Source organism: Chelonoidis abingdonii, chromosome 6 (assembly GCF_003597395.2).
Source record: "Chelonoidis abingdonii isolate Lonesome George chromosome 6, CheloAbing_2.0, whole genome shotgun sequence".
Classification (NCBI taxonomy): domain Eukaryota; kingdom Metazoa; phylum Chordata; order Testudines; family Testudinidae; genus Chelonoidis; species Chelonoidis abingdonii.
Window position 1 is genome coordinate 57,772,334 of NC_133774.1, and position 23,891 is coordinate 57,796,224.

Consider the following 23,891-nt stretch of genomic DNA (forward strand, 5'->3'; position numbering starts at 1 on the left):
TGCTATATACTGATGGTGTGATTACTCCAAGCATAAAAAGCAATGTCCATATGTAGAGTTGAGATCAATTTGTGTGTTCGTTTTATAACTCACATATATAATAACAAATCAAAATTAGTATTATTAGTATTTTAAAGAAATATTATTTTAAAGAAAAAATTCCAGAAGTCTGGAGTAGGGAAAGGAAATGGTGTGGGCAGGAGAAGAAAGTAGGGCAGGGTGGTCAGGATGTGAAAGTAGGTAGAGGAGGAGATAAGGACAAAGACCTTGGTAGAGTTATGAGAGCTTTGAAAGTGAAGAGTAGAAACGTAATTAAGTGTCAGAGACAAAGAAAGGGCAGAGAGAGAAGTAAAACTGGCGCATAGATGTAGACACACAAACTTTGTGCTTGTGAGATGGCCCTGGAGTGGGAGTCCAGAGATCTGGTTTCGGTTCCCAAATCTGTCACTGACTTCTGTGTGACCTTGGGTAAATGACCTCAAGACCCTAGTTCCCCTCCTGGTCTTTGTCTGTCTTGTCTAGTTAGACTGTAAGCTCTTTAAGAGAGTGACTGTGTCTTACTATTGCAGGTGTACAGTGCCTAGCACAATGGGGCTCCGATCTGAGATGGAGACTCTAGGCACTACTAAAACACAAATAAATAAATATTCCTTTGTACTAATTATTCAAATTTGTCCAAAAAGTACATAGAAAAAAGACATTTTTTCATATTTGACTTTAGCTACAGCTTTTAAGATTTAAAGTGAACAACTGACAGCAAAATTTGGCCCCAGGACTTAGAGGATAAAGAAGAATCCAGATACTATGGTGATGGGTCATTGACAGACAGCTCACCTTCAGACTATAGTAACACCTTCTTCAGCCAAGAACTAGTTCTATGAATAAAAGAATGGCCACACACCATAATGGTGATGCAACAGCAATTACTCACATGACAAAAATAACTTACAAATAAATGAAAAATCTTGAATGTTTAAATAAAGGAAGAAATTCAAAAACTGAAAATAAATTGTAAACTCTCAACTTAATATTTTGCAATAGCTGAGGATATGATTTATCTAGTAGATAGTCCCTATCTTACTTTAACTTAATCCTTCTTTTATCCTCCTTCAGTTCTTCGGTATATGAGTCAGACCAATTCAGACTCCCTTACACAGGAGAAGCGCAGGTTAAGTGCATGTAATGAGGTCTAAATTACACCTAGGGGCAGATCAGTTGGTGTAAATTGTTATAGCTCTATTTAAGTCAATGTAACTGTGATAGTTTACATCAGCTGAGGATTTGTCTTCTAGCTTATTGGAGTAGACTATCAGTGATCAAAATAATAACAGTAGTACAAATATAATGAAAAGTACACTATCAGAAAACATACAGATACTCAGCTGGAGATGATTTCCCTAAATCCCAGAATACCTTCAAACTCTGCGGAAGTTTAGCTCCAGACCTGAAATTCAAGCAGGTCCTCATCACTGTCAAAAACAGATCGGAACAGCAGCTCAATGCAGCAGCTCTTCTTAATAAAGGAAATATTTGCAAGCAATTAGAGTTGTATAACAAAAATTTTGCATCATCTGTAAACTAAAACAGGTGAATACTGAGTTTTCACATATATTTTTGTGAAAAAAGAGTAAATACTTTATGGCAGGACACGCGCACGTGGTTTGCTAAAAATGAAAAACCATTTTCCTCTTTGGAAAGTTGAAAGGTATGTATCACAGCAGGGGATGGATCCAGGGTTGCATTCAGCTTATGACGTTCTTTGGACTTGTTCTAAATCTTACCCATGTGACAAGCAGCCAGCCAGGGGAGAATTTGGTGAGAAAGGAAGAATGTACCTCTGTCAGAAGAAAAATCTATGGCAATACCTGAATAAATAGGCAAATAGTAAGAAGAAAATTGATGCCACTTTATTTACTACTTCATGTCTTAAAAGTACTTTGGTGTGTATATTTCTTTTTCTTTTTTCTTTTTCTTTTTTTTGCCAGAAGAATTAGAATGTTTGTTTTTTGTTTTCTGTTAGTGAGCTGCTTCTCTTCTTGACCCTGTCTGTCAACTACCATTTACTTTGGGCTTTAAAATGTTGTGTGACAAAAATAAGATCAAGAGCTTAATGAATGAAACACTTCATATTAGGAATCAAAGCAGTATGGATCTGAGAAAAGAATCTTGCCTATTAAGTGGACCCCATTAAAAACAGGATATGAACTACCTCAATAATTAAATTTATTACAAAATTTACCAATCTATGTATGGAGAATAGTATAGATACTGTAGTAAAAGTAAATAGTATGTGTAAACTGATTTGCAAGCTACACTGAGTGTTAAAAATGTAAGGCTTGATACAAAACCACTTTTTCCACTGAAGTCAGTGGGAAAAAGTCCCACTGATTTCAGTGAACTTTGGATCAAGCCCTGAATATTCGTCCTAACATGGAGCTCAGTGGAGCTTGTAAATCAGTTAGTAAATTTTTGGGATCCACCTGGATGAAAGTAGGAACTATGTTGCTATGCTTTCCTATATATTTGTATAGCACTTATCACATTCTACTAAAATACAAATAATAAGTAATAATTATTGTTTAAGCTAGTGCACACTGGAGCTGCATGAAATGTTACAGTTGTTATTTGCAGGGGTTTGTGCAAATCTTTTTTCTGAATTTACTAAGCATGATATGCTTAGTTCCACTTTGAGATTCTTGCACAAATGATTAACCCTAAAAACCCAGCCAGTGCCACTAGGCAAAGAAACCTATTTCCATATCAAATCACAATCAACCCCAGTTTAGAGGAAACACACTCCACATTTGCAAACCTCTCTAAAATACACTAAGGTTTCAGGTGTTTAACACTATAAGACCTGAAATCAATGAATTTTGCTTGGTTTCATTACAATTTTTTTCACTTCTCTGTTAGATACGCAGTGCTCAGCACCTCTGTCTCCCATTGGGATTCGGGATGCTAGTTCTCTTCCCTAGTTTCCAATGCAGGCACAGATGTAAGCATACAATTAGTCCCACAAATTTGTGAGCAGAGCTTTTACAAACGTTGCCCTGAAATGTTCAAATAGGATGAGAAGATAAAATGAATGGACTGGAGTCAGAATTATGCCAGTAGCTGTGATTATGGAAAATAATCCATTGGGTGAGTATGGAAACTAAGGTTTTCATAACTTATTTTAATTTATCTATCATTTACGAGTGAGGTGCCTCAGAATTCCACCTTGACTGAACTTGAGGTAGCTAAGAAATGAAACTAGCAAGCTTAGAGTGGTAAGAGTTGCATAGCCTCCATAACTACAGTGTGGTACATCTCAGTTAGCAGCGTTCCTCTGTTGGGACAAATGTGTTCTAATATTTTATATATTCCTGGTCAGTGACATAAAAAATCACCCAGCTGCAGTCTGCCATTCAAAAAGAATATTTCTCTAAAGAAAAAGATGTAAAAATGTAGGCATTCAAGTGAAAATTCAATCCTTCACAGTACGGAGCCTCTGTGAAGTCTTTTAAATGACCCTTTTTATCATGGTGCCATGTCTGTACCTTTCTGAATAGTGAGACCTGGTAAGAAAAATAGATGTATGTATACAAGTGTTTGAGTAATGTATTACTCATGTGCACTTTGTTCTTTTTGGCAAACTGACCTTATCAAAGGGAAGAAAGCTATACATTGTGACAAGCTGAGCCTTACAGGAAAGGCTGGATTAGAACTGAGTGAGATTTCTCTGTTATCTTGTGTTAAATGATGATCGGTGAGAATCATCTTTTTTCTCCTTTGAGAGGTGATGATGCTAAAGTGATGTCACTCACTTTCTCTTTCTTACTCTTTTTTTTTAATCAATAGCTCAAATACCATATATAGCTTGAATTAAGGATCACGCACAATTTATGATAATAATAGTAAATATGGACCTTCTGATTACTTGTCATTTTTTATTGATGAACAAATTTAGATATTTGAATGGCACCAGGTAAAAGAAAATTATAAGGGAATAAAGAGAATGGCAACTAGGTTTGTCACCATCCCATGGTTCACCTTACTTGTAAAAGTATCTTTTCATTTGTTGGCTTTAGTGTTGTACTAAAATTGGAAGCCCATAATGGTCACCTATGGAACCACAGTGCAGGGTACTACTAATCAATAGGCCCACAGTTCCTGGTCTAGAGCACAGAGAGGCTAGGGGCTGCCATTTTGATGAGGCCGTGGGAAGCCAGTTTCTGAAACTGCCAAGCAGAAACAGCTCCCATGTGAGGGCACTGGCTCCATTTCGTTAGCAGTGGCAGTTGTAGGCCTAGGGGAGGAGCTGCAGCTGCATGATGACAATGCAGGGTTAGGGAACAGCATGCATTGCTGATGGCAGTTCAGAGGGACTAGAGAGGCTGGGCTAGGGGAGTAGGATGTGGAGAAGAAATCTGAAACTGCAAAGAACAAAGGCAGCTGTTTAAAAAGCATATTTCTGGGATGCTGTTAAGGATATGGGGCTAATCTAAAATGTTAGGGCCTATTGACACTCATTGAGTTGACCAGCACTGGCTCAATGGAAATACTAGCTATATATCTTATTAAATGTTATAACAGTATAAAATCATTATTAAAATCTATCAACTGTATGTGACACTAACTTGCAGTAGAGAATTTGACACATGCAGTGTAAAAATAACTTCCTTTTATTTGATTAAAATTTTCCTGCGATTAACTCCATTGGGTGTGTCCTTTTTCTTGCCCTGTGGGAAAACATGAAAGAAGGTCTGATCATTTACTCTACATAATTTTTTAAATATCTCACTTAAGTCTCCTCTGATTCTTCCCCTTTCAAAATTGATAAATCCTAGTTTTTGCAGTCTGATCTTAAGAAAGTTTACCAATACTGTAAAAGAAGATCTTCTGTCAATGATCTATACCCTCCTGTTACGACTTTACTAACACTTCCTCATCTACTGTAAGATCTTGCAAGTACTTTCATTGCCTGTTTTACCTGCAAAATTACCAGAAACCTCCACCTGTGGTTTCCCAGAAACTGACATTCAGTTTGGTTGTAGATATATCAATAAAAACAAAAATGATAAAAAAAATTATCCTTTTCAGAAGGTTTATGCACATATATTGAGTTTATTTTTACTGTTTTCATAATAGTCCACTGACACTGCACAAATGGATTCCAGAACACTAGGTTTTAATAGTCTGTAGTTCATAGAGTTCTGGAATGTTATTAGGATCTTCAAATATCATAATCATAATCATAATCAGCTTCACCCATTCAAAGCCAGAAAAATAAAATGGTTCTAGACAGTACGGCCTTGAATGTAATCACAATTTTAAGATCATCAGTGCAGATCCTGGGACTGATTCAAGATTTCACTCATTCCTTATTCAGATATGCTTATTGATTTCAATGACTGAGTACCAATTTAGTAAGGATTTTTACTTTTCCACAACTTTTTGATATACCAGGAGCCAATTCTGTGACTGCTAAATAGGAATTACATGACTGACTAATTTTGATCATGAGAGTAGCTTAACCCTGCATTGTAAATCTCTTGAACAGGGTGTATCAAAGCACCAAGAGGAGGATGGCTGGTGTGGAAAGAATAGCACTGATCAGATTTGTCTTGATCTTGGGCCCTTGAGATGACTGGAGCATCCATTCTCAGAGGGGCAGTTAGGTGGATCATTTATTCAATTTTTCTGTGTTCAACTAATTTCACTTGGTGTTTTTTTCCCAGGAACTGAGAGGAAATAATTCTGTTCACTTTCACTTTTGACAAAGAAATCAGGAATTCGAGTTAGGTCTCATGAATTTATTCACAACACCACAAACCTTTTTAATTTAGAGTAGGTTGTGCTGGTGGGGAAGCGGCATTATATGTGAAAGAAAGCATAGTCAAATAGAGTAAAAATCTTAAATGAATAAATTGTACCATAGAATCTCCAGGGATAGAAATTCCCTGCTTGAACAATAAGCAAACAGCAGTAGCAATATACTATATATATAATATAACCAGCTAGTGAGCATGGTGACAGAGGTGACCCTGGCAATTACAGGCCAGTAATTTTAGTACCAGGCAAATGGGTTGAAGCTATAGTAAAGAACAAAATTGTCAGACACATAGATGAAAATAATTTGTTGGGGAATAGTCAATATGTTTTTTTGTAAAGGGAAATCATGCCTCATCAATCTACTAGAATTCTTTGAGGGGGTCAACAAGCAGGTAGACAAGGGGATCCAGTGGATATAGTGTATTTAGATTTTCAGAAAGCTTTTGACAAGATCCCTCACCAAAGGCTCTTAAGCAATGTAAGGAGTTTTGGGATAAGAGGGAAGGTTCTCTCATGGATTGGTAACTGGTTAAAAGATAGGAAACAAAGGGTAGGAATAAATGGTTAGTTTTCAGAATGGAGAGAGATAAATAGTGGTGTCTTCCAGGGGTTTGTACTGGGACTAGTCCTATTCAACATATTCATAAATGATCTGGAAAAAAGGGTAAATGATGAGGTGGCAAAATTTGCAAATACAAAATTACCCAAGATAGTTAAGTCCAAGGCAGACTGCGAAGAGCTAGAAAAGGATCTCTTAAAATTGGATGACTGGGCAACAAAATGGCAGATGACATTCAGTGTTGATAAATGCAAAGTAATGCACATTGGAAAGCATAATCCAAACTATACATATGAAATGATGTGGTCTAAATTAGCTGTTACCACTCAAGAAAGGGATCTTGGAATCATTGTGGATCGTTCTCTGAAAACACCCACTCAGCGTGCAGTAGCAGTCAAAAAAGTTAACAGAATGTTGGGGATCATTAAGAAAGGGATAGATAATAAGACAGAAAATATCATATTGCCTCTCTCTATAAATCCATGGTACGCCTACATCTTGAATCCTGTGTGCAGATGTGGTCGCCCCATCTCAAAAAAGATATATTGGACTTGGAAAAGGTTCAGAAAAGGGCAACAAAAATGATTAAGCGTATGGAACGGCTTCTGTATGAGGAGTGATTAATAAGACTGGGACTTTTCATCTTGGAAAAGAGACGACTAAGGAGGGATATGATAGAGGTCTATAAAATCATGACTGGTGTGGAGAAAGTAAATAAGGAAGTGTTATTTACTCCATCTCATAACACAAGAACTAGGGGCCACCAAATTAAATTAATAGGCAGCAGGTTTAAAACAAACAAAAGGGAGTATTTCTTGTATTATGGGAACAAGTAAATTATTATTTACTTTCTCTACATCATGATTTTATATACCTCTATCATATCCCCCCTTAGTCTCCCCTTTTCCAAGCTGAAAAGTCCTAGCCTATTTAATCTCTCCTCATGTGAGACCAATTCCATACCCTTAATCATGTTAGTTGCCCTTCTCTGAACCTTTTCTAAAGCCAGTATATCTTTTTTGAGATGAGGAGACCACATCTGCATGCAGTATTCAAGATGTGGGCGTACCTTGGATTTATACAAGGGCAGTAAGATACTCTCCTTCTTATTTTCTATCCCCTTTTTAATGATTCCTAACATCTTGTTTGCCTTTTTGACTGCCACTGCATAATGCATGGACGTCGTCAGAGAACAATCTACAATGACTCCAAAATCTTTTTCCTGGTTCATTGTAGCTAAATTAGCTCCCATCATATTGTATGTATAGTTGGGGTTATTTCTTCCAGTGTGCATTACTTTACATTTATCCAAATCAAATTTCATTTGCCATTTTGTTGTTGTGAGATCTTTTTGAAGTTCTTCACAATCTGCTTTGGTCTTAACTATCTTGAGCAGTTTAATATCATCTGCAAACTTTCCTACCTCACTTTTTACCCCTTTCTTATGATAATTTATGACTAAGTTGAATGGGATTGGTTTTAGGATTGACCCTTGGGGGACACTTGTTACACCTCTCCAATCTGAAAATTTACTATTTATTTCCACCCTTTGTTCCCTGCCTTTTAACCAGTTCTCAGTCCATGAAAGGACCTTCCCTCTTATCCCATGACAATTTATGCAAGAGCTTTTGGTGAGGGACCTCCATCAAAGGCTTTCTGGAAATATAAGCAGGGACGGCTCTATGTATTTTGCCACCCCAAGCACGGTAGGCAGGAGGCTTTTGACGGCATGTCTGCGGGAGGTCCGCTGGTCCCGCATCTTCGGTCTACCAGCTGCCGAATTGCCACCAAAACTGCGGGACCAGCAGACCTCCCGCAGGCATGCTGCTGAAAGCAGCCTGACTGCCACCCTCACAGTGACCGGCAGGCCACCCCCCATAGGTCACCACCCCAGGCACACGCTTGTTGAGCTGGCACCTGAAGCCACCCCTGAATATAAGTACACTATGTCCACTGGATCCCCCTTGTCCACATGTTTATTGACCCCTTCAAAGAACTCTAATAGATTAGTAAAACATGATTTCTCTTTACAGAATCCATATTGACTTTTGCCCAACAATTTATGGTCTTCTATGTGTCTGACAATTTTATTCTTTACTATTGTTGCAACTAATTTGCCCGGTACTGACGTTAGACTTACCAGTCTGTAATTGCTCGGATCACCTCTAGAGCCTTTTTTAAATATTGGCGTTACATTAGCTATCTTCCAGTCATTGGGTACAGAAGCCGATTTAAAGGACAGGTTACAAACTATATATGAAAATGAACATACAGTTCCCCAGGCCTTCCTAGTCTCACAGCATCCTCCCCAGGACAGCCGGGGTCTATGCAGCCCTCCTTCCATGGACTGTACCACTTCTGCCCTTAATGCAGGGTTCTACACAGCCCTCCTTCTAGGAACAGCACTTTATAGTCTTTTTTCCCCTGGCACATGCAGTCCTTCTTCTACAGCCTGGCCTTGAATCCCCATTTGCCACTATCTTGGCTGTACTGCCAAAGAAACTGCCTCCAGTACAAGCCTCTCCCGTTGTGTAAGCAGGCAGTCCATCTTGTACAAAGTACTGCGTTAGGGGTGCTGTTATATGACTCTTAGTCACCTGGCTTAGGAACAAGGTGGAGTAAGGGGGCTTTTGCCCCCTACAGGCTCAGCTCACTCTATGATGAGATGCCTAAGTCCACATTTAAAAAAAAAAAAAGTCTTAGACTATATATATCTCTAGCACTTAGTCCCTCTCTGTCCTTAGCAGTGGAGAAACAAACTGACCAATATGCTTTCAGAAATAAGAATATCAATTGTAAAGGAGCAATAGGGCCTGGAACACATTCAAGGACACAGCTTTGTTCATCCTATCTGAATTTGTGGTGGCATTTTGAAATAGAACAGTACTAGAAATAAATCTTTTGGAATATCCATAAGGAACTCTATGATTAATATAACCACTGAGTGAGTGAGTGGTATAATTAATCACCTCACAGCAGCATGGCTGAAACAGTATTTCTTTGAATAGAGAAAAATCTAAAGCTAAAATAAGATGTCTGGATTCTACTTGTAGGAGCAACTTTCCTAAATGTTTTTGACCCATATCATAAATATAGCAATAGTCAATTGTCTCTCTGTTTATCACATTTATAAAGTCTCCCTCACCATAATACAATGGCTATCATTAAAAAGTCATCATTTATTAACATTTACCATGCTATGAAAGATTGTAGCTGTCATTCAGGGAAGTATTCGGGTATCTCTGACCACATAGTGTGGTAAGTATTGGCAAATGCTGACTTTTAATGGTGACCACTGTATGTATGTACGTAATCCAAGATTACAAGTCTCATCATTTTGTCTGGAAGGGACCTATTCCTCACCTTTCTTATATTTAGGCAACTGTTACTTAATTGGATTGGCACTCTGTTGTTTGTTTTATTTCTGTGTGGTCACAAAATCTGATCCAAAGCCGATTGAAGTCAATTGGGAATGTTCCCATTGACTCTAATGGGCTTTGGATCAAGTCCATAGTGCACTGTACTGCTTTGAACATGAGGTATTTTATGCTGGAGTTAAGTCCTGTAATGTTTTTAGTGATAGGGTTGTCTGCCCCATAAGTGCAATACTGCCTACAGGTCATTCCTTCCCATCATGTGACAAGGCCTTTAAGAGTTTGGAGTGGTCTTATACACAAGGACTGTAGAGATATGGGGAGAGAGGAAAGAGATCCTGGGAAGAATAGAGGTGGAAGGAATCTTTTTACTGTATCTTTAAGGGACTGGGACCTGGAGCCTTGCAGAGAGGGTGGGGCAGGGCTCCCCTCTCACCCAACCAATAAAGAATGAGCTGGGATAAGAGGCCAGCATAAATGCTTCCTCCTTCTTCATAGGAGGGCAGATGCCTGTAGATACTGCAAGGAGGTTCCTGCAGGACCCTGAATTAGTAGCAAGAAAAGAGTAGTAGGGGAAGGTCTACCTGCTGCACCTTCCTAGCCTGAGGGTGGAAAGACTGATTGGTAAAAGGGCCCAACTAGAGGAGAAGCTGGCAAAAATCCTGCTGCTGGCCTGAACCACAGCTCCAGTTCCATGGAGGAGAATTTTGGGAAACTCCTGCCTTATGGAGGGAAACTGTAGGGACAGTTTAGAAGATAGCCCAGTATGTGCCAGAAAAGTTGAGAGGGAGGTCAAATTGTGTGACCTGCCTTTGGGGTTGACTAAACTAGATCATGAAAGGGTGCTGTTCAGTATATTTATTAAAATGTATTAAAACTCTTACTCAACGAAACCGAGGCAAAGATGCAATGGTGACTGCCAGGGAGTACTCCAGGCATGAAGGCTGCCACTAGAGCTGCCTACTAGGGGCTGAATGTCCTCAATTTCTACTGAAGTCAAGAGGACATGAAGGTATGTAGCACCTTTCAGGATTGAGCCATTCAATGAACAGGTCAAAACTAGAAAAGAAAGAAAAATAAACAGATAACAATAGTAAATTCCCACAACTTTTTTTTCATGCTAGCCTGGTTAAGCCTGGTTAAGACTTCCCTGTGTTGTACACTATTCCGGATATCTGAAAGATGTATGCTCCACTCACATTATACACATAGATGATAATGTGTTAATTTGGAAAGGTTTAATCTAACAGCAATTTGCAACCTGATTATATTTAGCTAGTTCTCACTGAATGTATCTGTCCTCCTGAGTTGCTAGGTTCCCAAGATCTGCCTTAGTGATAGTTCTCTCTCAATAAGGTACATAATTATAATGTGAAATTTTCATCTTATTTTTTTAATTTTGGGTTTCTTTTATTTTTCAGAGAATTGATGAGGTGTAAGAGAAGGCAAATGAGTTTTGAAGTAATGCCCCATAAGGCTGTAAACAATTCTGGAATTTCTGCTCCCACTGTAATCAGCAAACCCCCTACTGAAGTTCATATAGGCACATTGTGCTCTTAGTATGTTATCAGCCTGACTAGAAGTGAACTAATTTATGCAACTCCACATAAAGATTTAAATTTGACCAGCAAGTTCCGTATCCATACTCGTGTGCACATATAGACACATACAGTATGCCTGAAAATACAGGGCTATATTCAAGGGCTCAGCACCCACAGTTGGCCCACAGTTGGGTCAGAGATAAGTTTCTGTTTTATATAGAAAAAAGTGCCAGGTTTTAAAAGCTCTCAATGTGACACTTATACCATGTTTTTCAAAAAGCTCAGCATGCAAAATGTGCTGTCAAGCACTTTTGAAACGATGGCACTGGCTGTTATTACTGAGCATTTTTGAAAATCTGGGCCATCGTGACCAGGATCCAATCCTGCTCCCACTGATGTCACTGGGAGTATTTCTATTAATTTTTATGGGAGTAAGTTTGGCATTATACCATAGTTTGAGCAGCAATTGTAATGAACCTATCACCATGGTATCTGTTTTGACTCACTGTTGTAAAAGGAAGGTCACTGAACTATAAATACATAACAAATACAAAAAAATCAAGTACACAAATGTAATGGTGTATATGGTGGAAATGATATTTTGGACTTAAATAGAACTTTTTCATGTGTGGAGCTCGAAGAACTTTGAAAAGGTGGGTAAGCATTACTATCCTCAATTTATAGGTGGGATAGCTAAGGTACCAAGAGATTAAGTAACTTATTGTCAGAACTGGTGTATAGCATTAATCAGTTGTTCCTCTGGTTTCTTAGCAATATTAATTTTGATTCTTTGAACTTTGAAGGGTACAGAGGTAGCACATGCAACAGGAGAAAGATACAAATGAAAATTCTAATAGAACAATATAAATATATTGTCATAAACCTGTGGAAAAATAACTGACAGTTGTCACTTTGCTGTGCAACCTGGACATTAGAATTTTGCTGCAATAGCAATAGATAGAATTGAGATCCTTCTAGTCCAAAAGCATAGACCCTTCTTATTTGAGCTGCGGGGGAAAAATATTTTATTTCTTTGAAGTACAGAGCCTGTGAAACACAGATGAGCAATTCTGGTTATGCCCAGTAGAGAGCACTGATTTGCACCAACATTCACTGGTTTATTACATTATTTTATAATAAGAAACTATATAGTGATTAGGCATTTCATGAATTGACATATGTCATTTAACCTGTTTTGATCAATACAGTGTCTCCCTGAACTTCTAACTGAATGGAAAGCATATCTTGTATTGTCCACTGTAGGATGGAAGGTAATTGGGACGTAAAGTGAGGGACATATAATATGAGAGGAGTTGTCAAAAACAAACAAAAAAAGATATTTTTAAAGACATGAACCAGGGCAAGAAAGAAGCAGGGAGTGAAACAAAGGAATGAGATGAATACATGCCCTAATGGTGTGAAATACACACAACATACTAAGAGCCACAGAGCCAGGACTCTGCAATTGATAGGATTTATTGTGTACAATTTAAATGACAAAGATCAAGGAGCTTTTACGCACATAAGTAATCCCATGAAGTCAATGGGACTAATGAGGAAGGGTAGCAGGCCAAAGCTCCAACATTCAGAAAATAAGCTTTTAAATAAGATTCAGAATTAAGGAAAAGACCAGAAGCAGGTAACTAGTGGATTTTTTTTTTTTTACCAAAGAGTTAAAAAACTAAAATCAATAATATAATACTAGGCAATTTCTCAGATATTAGGCATAAATTTGCAGCTCTGTGTAAGAAGCTGTTTCCATAATGTGACTATCTGTATCTTCTACACAAAAATTATGAAGTTTTTAGCTCCTAATAGAAGGAAATGTAAAAAGGAAACCTGGGAGTCTATTCCATCCAGACTGACATTCAAAATACAGTGTGTGATTTAGGTATGAAAGTCGTGGAATGTAAGCCTCCTTTCTAGCTTATGCAAAATTCTTATTCAGCTTATCTAGGTTTTGCATCTGTGCTTCAGGTTGTGCATCCAGATTGTGCTTTGAGGATATGAAAGTCCAAAAAGAGCAAAGAATGAGTCATAAGAGGAGAATTTTCACAAAACAGACATGTTACATCAATTTAGAAAAGCAAGAATTGGGGAACTGCATATGATACTGGGGTTCTAATGTGAAGAACCAAAATTTGGGATAACTTAGTCTTACTGGGCAGCTACTCTTCATTGGGAATTATTCCAGTGTGTAGAACTCATTATGTTTTCCTTAGTTCTTAGGCATAGTTCTATACAACTTCTGCCACCTGTCTTATTTTTTTAAAACCTCGTTATTATTCTAAAAGTCTCTGTCCTCTGTTTCATTCAATATTCAGATTGTGATGTAATTCAAAATCTTATTCCAAAGCCAGGTTTATTAGTATTCTAAAGTCTAGTACTTAGAGCAGTTGCTTGTTAGTCACATTATAATTACTATGAATGTTTGGTGTTCGTTTGATTTGATAGTGCATGGATGGGTTCATGAAGATCCCCATCAACTTTTAAAAAACAAATATATGCTGATAAATTAGGCTCTGATCCTGCAGTGGGCTCTGTGTGGATGGACTCATACACCTGCACAGAGCCTCACTAAGTTCTTTGCCAAAGTAGCATGTTCACATTGTATCAGTTACAGGATTGAGGCCTAAGGATCCTTCAGTGAGCTCCATGAAGACTGACCCTGTTGTCATCACAGAGCCCCATTTATTTCAGTGGAGCCCTACGGGGATGCCAAGGTTTGCCCTCAGGGAGCTAGCTGCATAATCAGGCTCTAATGTATCAGTATTTATTTTTATTTCATTTATTTTTTCTTCCTTTAGGTGTTTGCAGTAATAAAAGAAGGTTCCTTTAGATATGATCTATACGCACTAGTTATCTATTTGTAGTGTTATACTGGATTTTCCCTGTTGTGACTTATGAATAGCCAAAGTGTGCCCTGGATCCACTGTCCAAGTATTTGCTGCCATCCCAGCATTGTTAATAATAATAAAAATTTGTATTTATAAAGTCTCTCTCTCCTGCAGCCAAGGCCCTTAGTGCAATAAAATTAAGCATATTATAAAAACAATATACAACCAGATAAAAAGCCAAATAAAATGCTTTGGAAACAGCACATGTATTTGACAGGGCTTAGAGCTATCTTGCTGTGCAAGGGCTAACAGAGATTTGAAACTGAAAAATACCTCTGATAAAAGGGGGCCTTCAGATAATTTTTGAAAGTAGGGAGAGATGAGCTGAGGAGGAACAAATTTCATATTGTCACAGCAAATCTGATCATCGGCTAATCCAAAGAGCCATGACAGAATTCCTAGGCAGCAGGTTGCATCAGAGCAGCAATTCCCACCAGGAAAAGAATTGAGGAGTAAGTCTTTAACATAGATGCAGAAGATGAATATCTCAGGGCATCCAAAAAAGCCACCTAAGCATCACCAGCACACTGTTAAGTCAGTTATTCTGCATGGCTCTGTGAAACCAATCAATTTCTCTTCATTAAGTGCTGATGGAGGATATTTCTCCATTTGTTAATAATTATAGTATGAAATGCACATCTGGCATTAAGATTCGTAATGTGGTCAAAACCAGGAATTTCTGTGCCAGCATCTGAGGGAGTAGGGGTGGGAATAAAACACACACATCTGTATGTATGTGTTAAAAATGCACTAGTGCCAATTAGCTATGACCATTCTTGGTTCAGGAAAGGGTAAGTATCTGTTTCATACTGTTTTAGCCTCCAAACCTCTGAAGACTATGCTCACGTACAATTATATGCCCATGTAAAGATATACACATATTTAATTTACACACTGTACATCCATTGTGAGTCCAAAACTAAACATGTGTCCATCTTTTCTGCATCAGGATCCTAATTTGCACAAGAAAATTAAGTATTTGTGTTCACAAGTGGCCAGCTGAGTGTCTAACTAGCCATCTTCACTGGTAAAAAATATTCATATCAGAAATAATCATGAAACTGATGCTATAGAAATTTACACTAAAGGAATGATTCCCACAGCATTTTAAGTTTCTTGTGTTTCTTTTTGTGTTCCTCACTTTGAGTTTTTGACATATATTTGAGTCTGGATAGGTTAAAAGGTATATTTTGAAAATTAGGCCCTACATATTCAAAATGGTGTGTGCAGTGCTATTTGGAATGGCATTGCTCCAGAAGGATAATGTTCCTGAGAGCAGTGGTTTTGGAAGTACAAAACACCAGCAATCAATCAGCGTTATCTTATGTTGTGGCCTAATGACTGCAGAATTTGGCCCACTGTTGTTTGAGGAAGATTTTGTGTGAGTTAGTAGTGCTGGTTCTGAATCTTAGTCTGGAAAAATTTGAATTTAGCGTGAGATTTATAAATGTCCCTTCTTATATGGTGGTTTTGGATAAAGTCCACTAGATGGCATGAAAGCACCGCACTGGGACCTCTGCAGTGGTGCATTATAAGCATCTGTGTGTTCATTCTATTCATGTGTTTGAACAGTGTTGATTCATGTATGTTGGACTTTCTTTCAAAAGGATCTTACAATTACATGCCTCGTTGCAGGACACAAAGGAGGTTTTTTTTCTGTCATGAAAAATGGACTTAAATTTGGAATGATAAAAGTTAAAATCTATTTTGTTGCGGGGGTGGGGAAGTTGTAAAACTTTACCTTTGGGCACTTCAGGGGACATTCTGATATTTATTATGGACCTTTTCTTAATAGGCAGTTTCAGTAAAATTGGTAACTTCCTCTAGCATTATTCTAGTACAAAACCAAATCTATATAAAGTTTGTATATTCTTAACCATACCTCTCGATGTCCCCTGATTTTTTTAATATATAATTCTCTTTGTCTTTCCCCTTTCTGGCAGTATGGTGTTCCTCATTAAGGCCTGGAATAGGAAGAGCAGAATTTAACGCTGGACATGAAAATAAAAGCTGAACATTCTTTTAATATCTTTAATAGCAAGGCTACAGGAAATATATAGCTTTCCTAATTTTTATTACCATTCTCTACAAGTACTGTGTGGTGTCCCTTATATTTTAGAATGTTTTCTCTGATTTTTATGATAGGAACTTGAAAGACTCTTCTCAACACTACCCTAAATTGGTGCATGCTTAGACCTATTGGGTCAAATTCACCCCATAGATGTCATATGGAATCATAGATGTCAAAGGAATTACATCAGGGATGGATTTGGCTCACTATCTCTATACTTTCACAACATACCTATCAGCTTTATACCACTACCTATCTGCACCTTCACAATATGAAAAATTACCATATTCTTGCACATATTATCACTTCCTCCATCACAAAATGTCCATTTAAAAGCTGTTTTGATCTTTTGGATAAGTGCCTTGATTTAAAATAATAGCAAAAAAGTAAAATTAAGCCTATATGCTCAGCAGTGCATGAATGACAAATCTGTTGTAGTTTGGAGTATATTTTAAGAAACTCTTTTTAAACCTCTTATAGCAAATTTACATATGCTCAGAAAAGATATTACACACTGAGAAACTGAGCAGCATAATTTATTTCATGTGCTACTGATATAGTTATGTTTATACAGATATAATAGATTTCACGGTCTTTGATTTGCTATCATGTGAGTTCTTATAATCAAAAAGATTTTTAAACGTATTCTATTTTGGGATTTTCTAAGGCCGTGTAAAATGCAGTGGTTTGTTTCACAGGGGCTTGAATTAAGATTTTCTTTGGTAACTCTCCAAATTCACATTGGAATGATGTGAAATTGCTAATTTCACATAGCTTTGACAGCACACCCGACCTGCCTTAAAGCGGGCCTAGGTGTGCTTAAGATTTATGAACCTTTTGATGAACCTGGCTCAAGTTGTTAGTTTGTAACAAATTCTGAAACTGAGCAAACTTTGCAGAGTGTTGGGCTTCAGTGTAGACATTTCACATGGATTTAGTTTTTTATTATTATTATTATTATTATTATTTCCCTTTGAATAAGGAATTTTGCTATAAAACACCTAGATCTGATTCACTTCCAGATGACAGAAACCAGGCTGCATCCTCCAATCCAATGTGGGTCTTGGGGTTGGCCACAAAGAGCTGCTTCTAGTCAGCCTCTGGCAGTGGGGTTTAAACTCCTGTGGGTAGATCTGACTGTACAGCCACAGGCCTTAAAAACCTACCATCTTATCTAAGATCAATAAACATAGTTACTTGAGTAGCTACAGTATTCTCTTTTATTTCCCTATTCTTACTAACCAGAATATTGAAAAGGTAACCTTATATAAATCTTATAGAATTTAATAGGATTTAAACCATTAAGGTTCTATAGAAATGTAACCAAGTCTTCTAGAAGTTACACTTAAAACTACAGGGCCAGGCCCTCAACTGATATAAATCACAATTGTTCCCTGACTGCAATGAAGCTATGCTGCTTTAGACCAGCTGATCTGGCCCACTGAGTGAAAAACTATGTCTAGGGTTTTTGATTCTTCCTATAGAATTTTCTATCCAATTCTATGAGAGTCTCCAAAAAAATCTTAGCAGGTTTTATTGAATCTTGTAGGACTTTTCCATACGTATAGTGAAAAGCAAACATTTAGTTGTCTAATGAAACTGGAAAGATTTTAAGAGCCACCATTGAATACAATGCTGCTTGACACAAAATTTAAAGAAGTTAATGGATTTCTAATAGAGAGAAGCTGAAACAATGAAGGAAGGCTTAGGTACTTGTAACAGTGTGTCCCTGTAAGGTTGCTATATTTTTGTAACCAAAAGCAGCATGGGTTGGGAGGAACCATCAGTACTACAAGAGATTCTGAAGAAGCAAATGCCTAGAGATCTGGCCATAAAATACTTTTAGACTTGTTCCTCTGAGTGTGCCTGGACTAGTTTTACGCACAAGGATTAAGGTATTATATGGTGACACCCATCTAACTGTGTTCAGAGTGGTATTTTATTGCAAATACATCAACTTTTCCCTGCTAAAGAGCTAGACAGTGCATCTATTCACCTGACTCAGCCTTGAGAGAGTTGATCTTAATCCCCTTCAGTGTTAGCACATACAAGGGCCACACAATTTACTGCACTATGCAGTTCATATCCAGAGGGGCATATGGGTTACACATGCATATGGAGGAAGCTGGCCTTTGCTCACAAGCTACTTGCTCAGTGAAATAGTCTTGTCCAAGAATTTGTAGCAATGCCAGCAGCCGTTTCAAATGATCTCTGATTATGATATGGGCAAAATCATATCTGCAGTGCCAAGAAGCATAACTTAAAAATGACAAAAACTTGTTTAACATTTTTGACACTGATCTGAACTATTTTGAAAAGCCTGTTTGATATGGTTTCTATAACTTCTATATTAAAATTTGAGCGACATTAGTGCCATATTTACATTTTTGTAGAGTTGGAGAATAACAGTAATTTATATCCCTCTCAGCTGGGGAAATATGGAGGGGAGAATACAGATGGGACTAGAAGTACTGGGAGGCTCCAGTTAAATTGATAACTGAAGATTGAGTTGGAAAAGTGAAATAAAAGATTTTGTTTTCCCGAGTATATTTATAATTAGATTTGCAGAGGGCGTTGATTGTGCTAGGTGATATTTTGTTTTCTGTAATACTATTATAAAATAAAGTCTGTGTATTCAAAAAATACCTTCTACCGTTCCCCTCGCCCCTTGGATTGTATTGTTTTCCTTAGGGTTTTTGTGTGGTCTTGTGATTTTTGATCTTGGTTAGCTTATTTTACTGCATTTATGCTGAATATTAATCTGTAACTACAAAGAACACATCATGTACCTCAACAACTTGCACTCTCCCAAAAAAATTCATTTTGTGGGGTACATCATTTGTGATGATTCAGCCAAGTCAGCACCTATCCCGAACAAAAATAGAAATGCCACATAAAAATGTAGTGCACCCACTTCAGTATATCTAACTATACTTTTTTCAAAATTGCTTTTTCATCAGGAAATAAATACTGTTTTTGCTTTCTTGAAATTTAGGGACAAGGGCATGGATTTCATTTTTAATTGCCTTAAAACATCACAAAATATTACAATGGCAAAGTAAGACAAAGTAGAGGAAGGAAAGGAGAATTTTGTTGTAAAAGTTCACATCGGCTAGACACCATGGGACAAATTCATCCTGGTGTAACTCTACCGTGGTCTGTGGTGATGAAACAGAAATGAAGTTAGCCCATTAAGCATAAATTTAGTTTCACAGCAACATCACAGGCTTTACAGTGTGCAGAATCTCATGTCCTTAACATACAAAGTAAAGAAGAAAGGAAAAAGAAGACACATAATTAATGTTTTTGAACTTCTTTCTAGGCACAGTGGGCACTTATTTCATTTCACAACATCACAGCAACCTATCTCAACAGCCAAGCTAATACTGCCCTCAAAACCAACAAGAAGCCACCTTAACAATCTTGTGATTTCATCCTTGCACATATTTTTATGAAGTCCCATCTAGCTAGCAAACTGCCCTAGGCTAGTAGTCTGTAACAGAGCTCAGCCTCACTCTCAAGAAAAGAGAACACAGACTGCTATCAATAGTCACTCTCATAAACTGTGGAAGTTCTTTTGTTTTTTTAAAGCAGCACGAGTTAGATGACCACATTGCCATCTCTGCTGTATGTGTTGTTACTCTGAAAGGTCTTCTGAAGTTCAGTGACGTGTACAGTGCTGGCTCACCAGATGAGTTAAATAGCCCTACAAAAACACTGGCATTATGTCTCTACCTGTTTGCCCTTCATTTTAAAAGTAAGAAAATAACCATTCCAGAAACAACAAGAACCCCCAGAATGTCCTAGGCACCAAAACTGGGATTAAGAAATTTGAGAAGAAAACACTAGAAGAGGGATAAATACTGATGCCTTCAAAGGCAGAGAAGAAAAAAAATATAACAAAACAGAATAACAGGGAGAATGTGAGGCTAATTCTTTCCATCCCTTGTGCTGACAAAAGAAGTCAAAAATCTGTATGCAAGGTTATTTACCCTATGTGTAACACAACAGTAATTCTAGAATCTGTACTCCATTTCCCAAAGGTCCATCCACACCAATAATAGTACTGATATTGATTATTTCTATATGTGTCTCGTCAACCAAAGAAAATCAGTGCAGGCTCCAGACTGAATGAACTGTTAAGCTATAGATCTCAACCTACAGCAATCAATGTTACCTACATCTTTGAAGGAACCTCCCAACCATTTTTTATGGAAGGATAGAGAATCTGACAGTGACACAAAGCCTGAGCTGGAAGGGGAGAGAAAGTGAGGCCATAGTGAATCTGGCTCAGCCCTGAAGCAGTATATACGATATTATTTGTATGAATATCAGAGGAGAAGGGTCTTTAAAAAAAAAAAAAAAGACCGACTAAAAATTGGAGCCCCTGGACACTACTTTAATACCAAAATTAATATCAGGCTCTGGTGTTTGACTTTTGCATGGTATTTGCAGTATTCCTTATATTTAGAATGGAAAACCCCACAAATACTGTGGTAAATGTAACTACCAAGGACACTGTTAACTCTGCAGTGCAGCCTGCTGTACAAAATAAACGTGAAGAAATCTTCACACAATAAACTCAGGCCATTGGATTTTGTACCAAACTTCAACAGCTGATGCAACTGTTGCTGCCAGTCTTCTTGCATTGCAAATCACAAGCCACTTCCAGGATTTCATCCCCTAAATCAAATATCCATTGAAATCAATGGCAAAACTCCCTTTGATTTCAGTGGGGCTAGGATTTCACCAGGATGTTTAAGGAAGAGGAGGAAGAAGGGGGAATGTTGACGATACAATCAAACATTTTATCACATATTGGTGCCAACATTTGATGCCCAATGAAAAACGTTAGCCTAAGCTAATCATGCAGGTCCTGCACTTTGGTTGCCCTTCAATTACATGTTCATATTTCCTGTATGACACGTAGGATATTAAAACTCTTATGAACAGTGCTGTATAGTCTATTTGTATCTGATAAATGTATAGTCATTGTCATGGTATTCTTGTAAACTAACACTAAAACCATGCCATTATCCCACTCCTCCTCCTCCCAGATCCACCAGGAAACAACATTTTTTTCCCTTTATGTCCTCTACCAGTCCTCATCTTCCCTACACAAACACTTTTTCCTACTGAGTCAGGAGTGCAGGAAGGTTTTAACATAATACCCAGTCTAACCCAGACAGCCAATTTTGGATAATCTCTCCCAGAAATCAGACACGTGACCTGATGTTTTTTAAACACCCAGGGATTGAGTTATCCAACTGCCTAGACCAATTTCGTGATGCCAAAAAGGATCGGGTTCTTCATTCTTAGTCCACCTCTATTTTGCAGAAGAATTATTGTAAAGAGTAATTTATTTTATTTGAGACCTTGTATTCTGTGGCCTTCATCTAATGAAAGGAATGAACATTGGCTTTAGAAAACAATAGAATGAAAAATATACAGTTTAATTTTATATAGCAGCCTTCATATGGTATACCACAAAATGCTCAACTGGGGACAGATCCAAAGCCCAGGGACTTCAATGGGAAGACTCCCATTGACTTCAATGAGCTTTGGTTCCTTTATTTTCTGTGAGACAAGACAACCATTTCTTCAGGATCAGACACTAGACAGAGAGCATCTTTTTAAAGCATGTATAAATGTAACCATTTTTACAAATCAAAATTCAGGATCAGATTCTACCATTGAAATCAGTGGAACTCTAAGTGTGAAGAAAGGTAGTACTAAATTTGAGTCAAGGTGACAGAAGTGTTCCCTACAAGAACTGATACACAAATTGAAAGATCGGGGCTATTTACAATGAGCATTTTTGGCTATCTCTAATCTGGGATTTTTCCCTTCTTTCAACATTAGAATAAAGAAATTAAAATAATTGGTCAGACCCCTGGCTGATATAATCAGTATAACTTGATTGAAGCCAAAGGACCTACAGTGATTTTCACCAGCTGAGCCTCAGGTCCAATATTTTGTAGCATAAAGGGAAGAGAGAATTTCCTTTAATTTGTTGTACATTATCAATAAAAAAAAGTAGATGCAAATGTATCCAAAGGGCCAGCAGTATTTTCTATCTCTGATATTTTGTGTTCAATATTTGTCACTGCGCTTTGAACATTGTTTTGTTTGCAAAGTACTCTTTTTAATTACAGCATGAAATGTTCAAAATTCTATGAAAATAAGCAAATGTTTTTAAAATATGCCTATTAATAAAAAGGCACAATTTTAAAGGGGAAAATATGTAAGCTGGTTTGGTGCAGTAGGTAAATGTTTTTCAGGGAATAATGTTCATGCAACAGAAAGTGGGCACGTAATGCAGAGTACAAAATGAATGCATGTCTCTTCAAAATAGTACAAGCTCTCTTTTGACATGCAAGCAATTCAGTAAGGAGGGAAAAGACTTGAAATTGAATTTAGCTGATGCAAATGAAATTAAAGCTAAATTGGTTGTCACATCAAGCTGATGTTAACTATGTAAATGTTGCTGTTTGTTAAACTACCATTTACAGTTTAGAATATGATCAAAAATAAAGTTATCTTATTATTCATTTAAAATACAAACTGTGCATTTAAAAGAATATAGATCAAGATTATTCCCCCTGCTTAAGCTTTAAAATTAAATTTAAAATGTCCTCTATTTTTGGCAGTATTTTTCAGTAACTGAAGTCCACATATACTGTAGCTCCATGCTACCAAAAAAAAAAAAGAGAGAGAGAGAGAGAGAGAGGCTTTTCTGGCTAAGCAGTATCCCATTACATCATTGCTTCAAATGCATTCATTCTCTATAATATTGTTGGCTGTTTCAGGTTAACTACCAAAATCATTTGCCTGAGAAGCGAGATTTAATTGTCTTACAACTACCTCTGTGAAGTACAATAGGGATACAAGTACCCATTGATTATACTATTGGTAGAATAGGCACTCTTATTCTACGATTTCTCATTCATTTGTCATTGCATTCTCTTGAAAGAGACCAATGGGTCCCAGCAGGTGAAAGCCAGAAACCTGAAGAGGCCCCTTTGGATGAAATGACAATACAAACTGCCCTCCCCCATTTTTGGAGATGTAAAACCTTATTAAATCATGCCCTGTGAGATATTGATTGAGAGGGACCTACCAACTAACCAACAATAGCAGCATGGATCAGATAAGCGCTTTCATACAATCGGGCACTACACTAGCTAAGCTTTCCAGGTCTTTTGGTGGGTTTTTTTAACTATTATTACGTTTGTTTTAAACCATTTATACAAGAAAGCATACAACTATACCAACATGTCCAACACAAATAGCTCAATACTTTCTGTAGAACTAGCAATCATTTTTAGACTGTAGGCAGTATATTACACAAACAACATACACTTAAAGTAAGTTCTAGATTTTTTTTTTAACAATTCAGAGTAAAATTAGCGACAACTGTCACTGACTTCAGGACCCTCTTCACAAGACAAGGCTGGTTGGGAACATAGCTTGCGTAAAAGAACAGCATTAGACATTTTGCTAAAGATAGCTGGAGAAACAGAGAAGAAAATCAACCCAATTTAAAGCTACTATTGAGTTTAACTGTTTTTGTTTGCTTGGCTGTCATGTGAGCCATCTGCAAACACCATGCAAACATATTCCTTATGACAATCA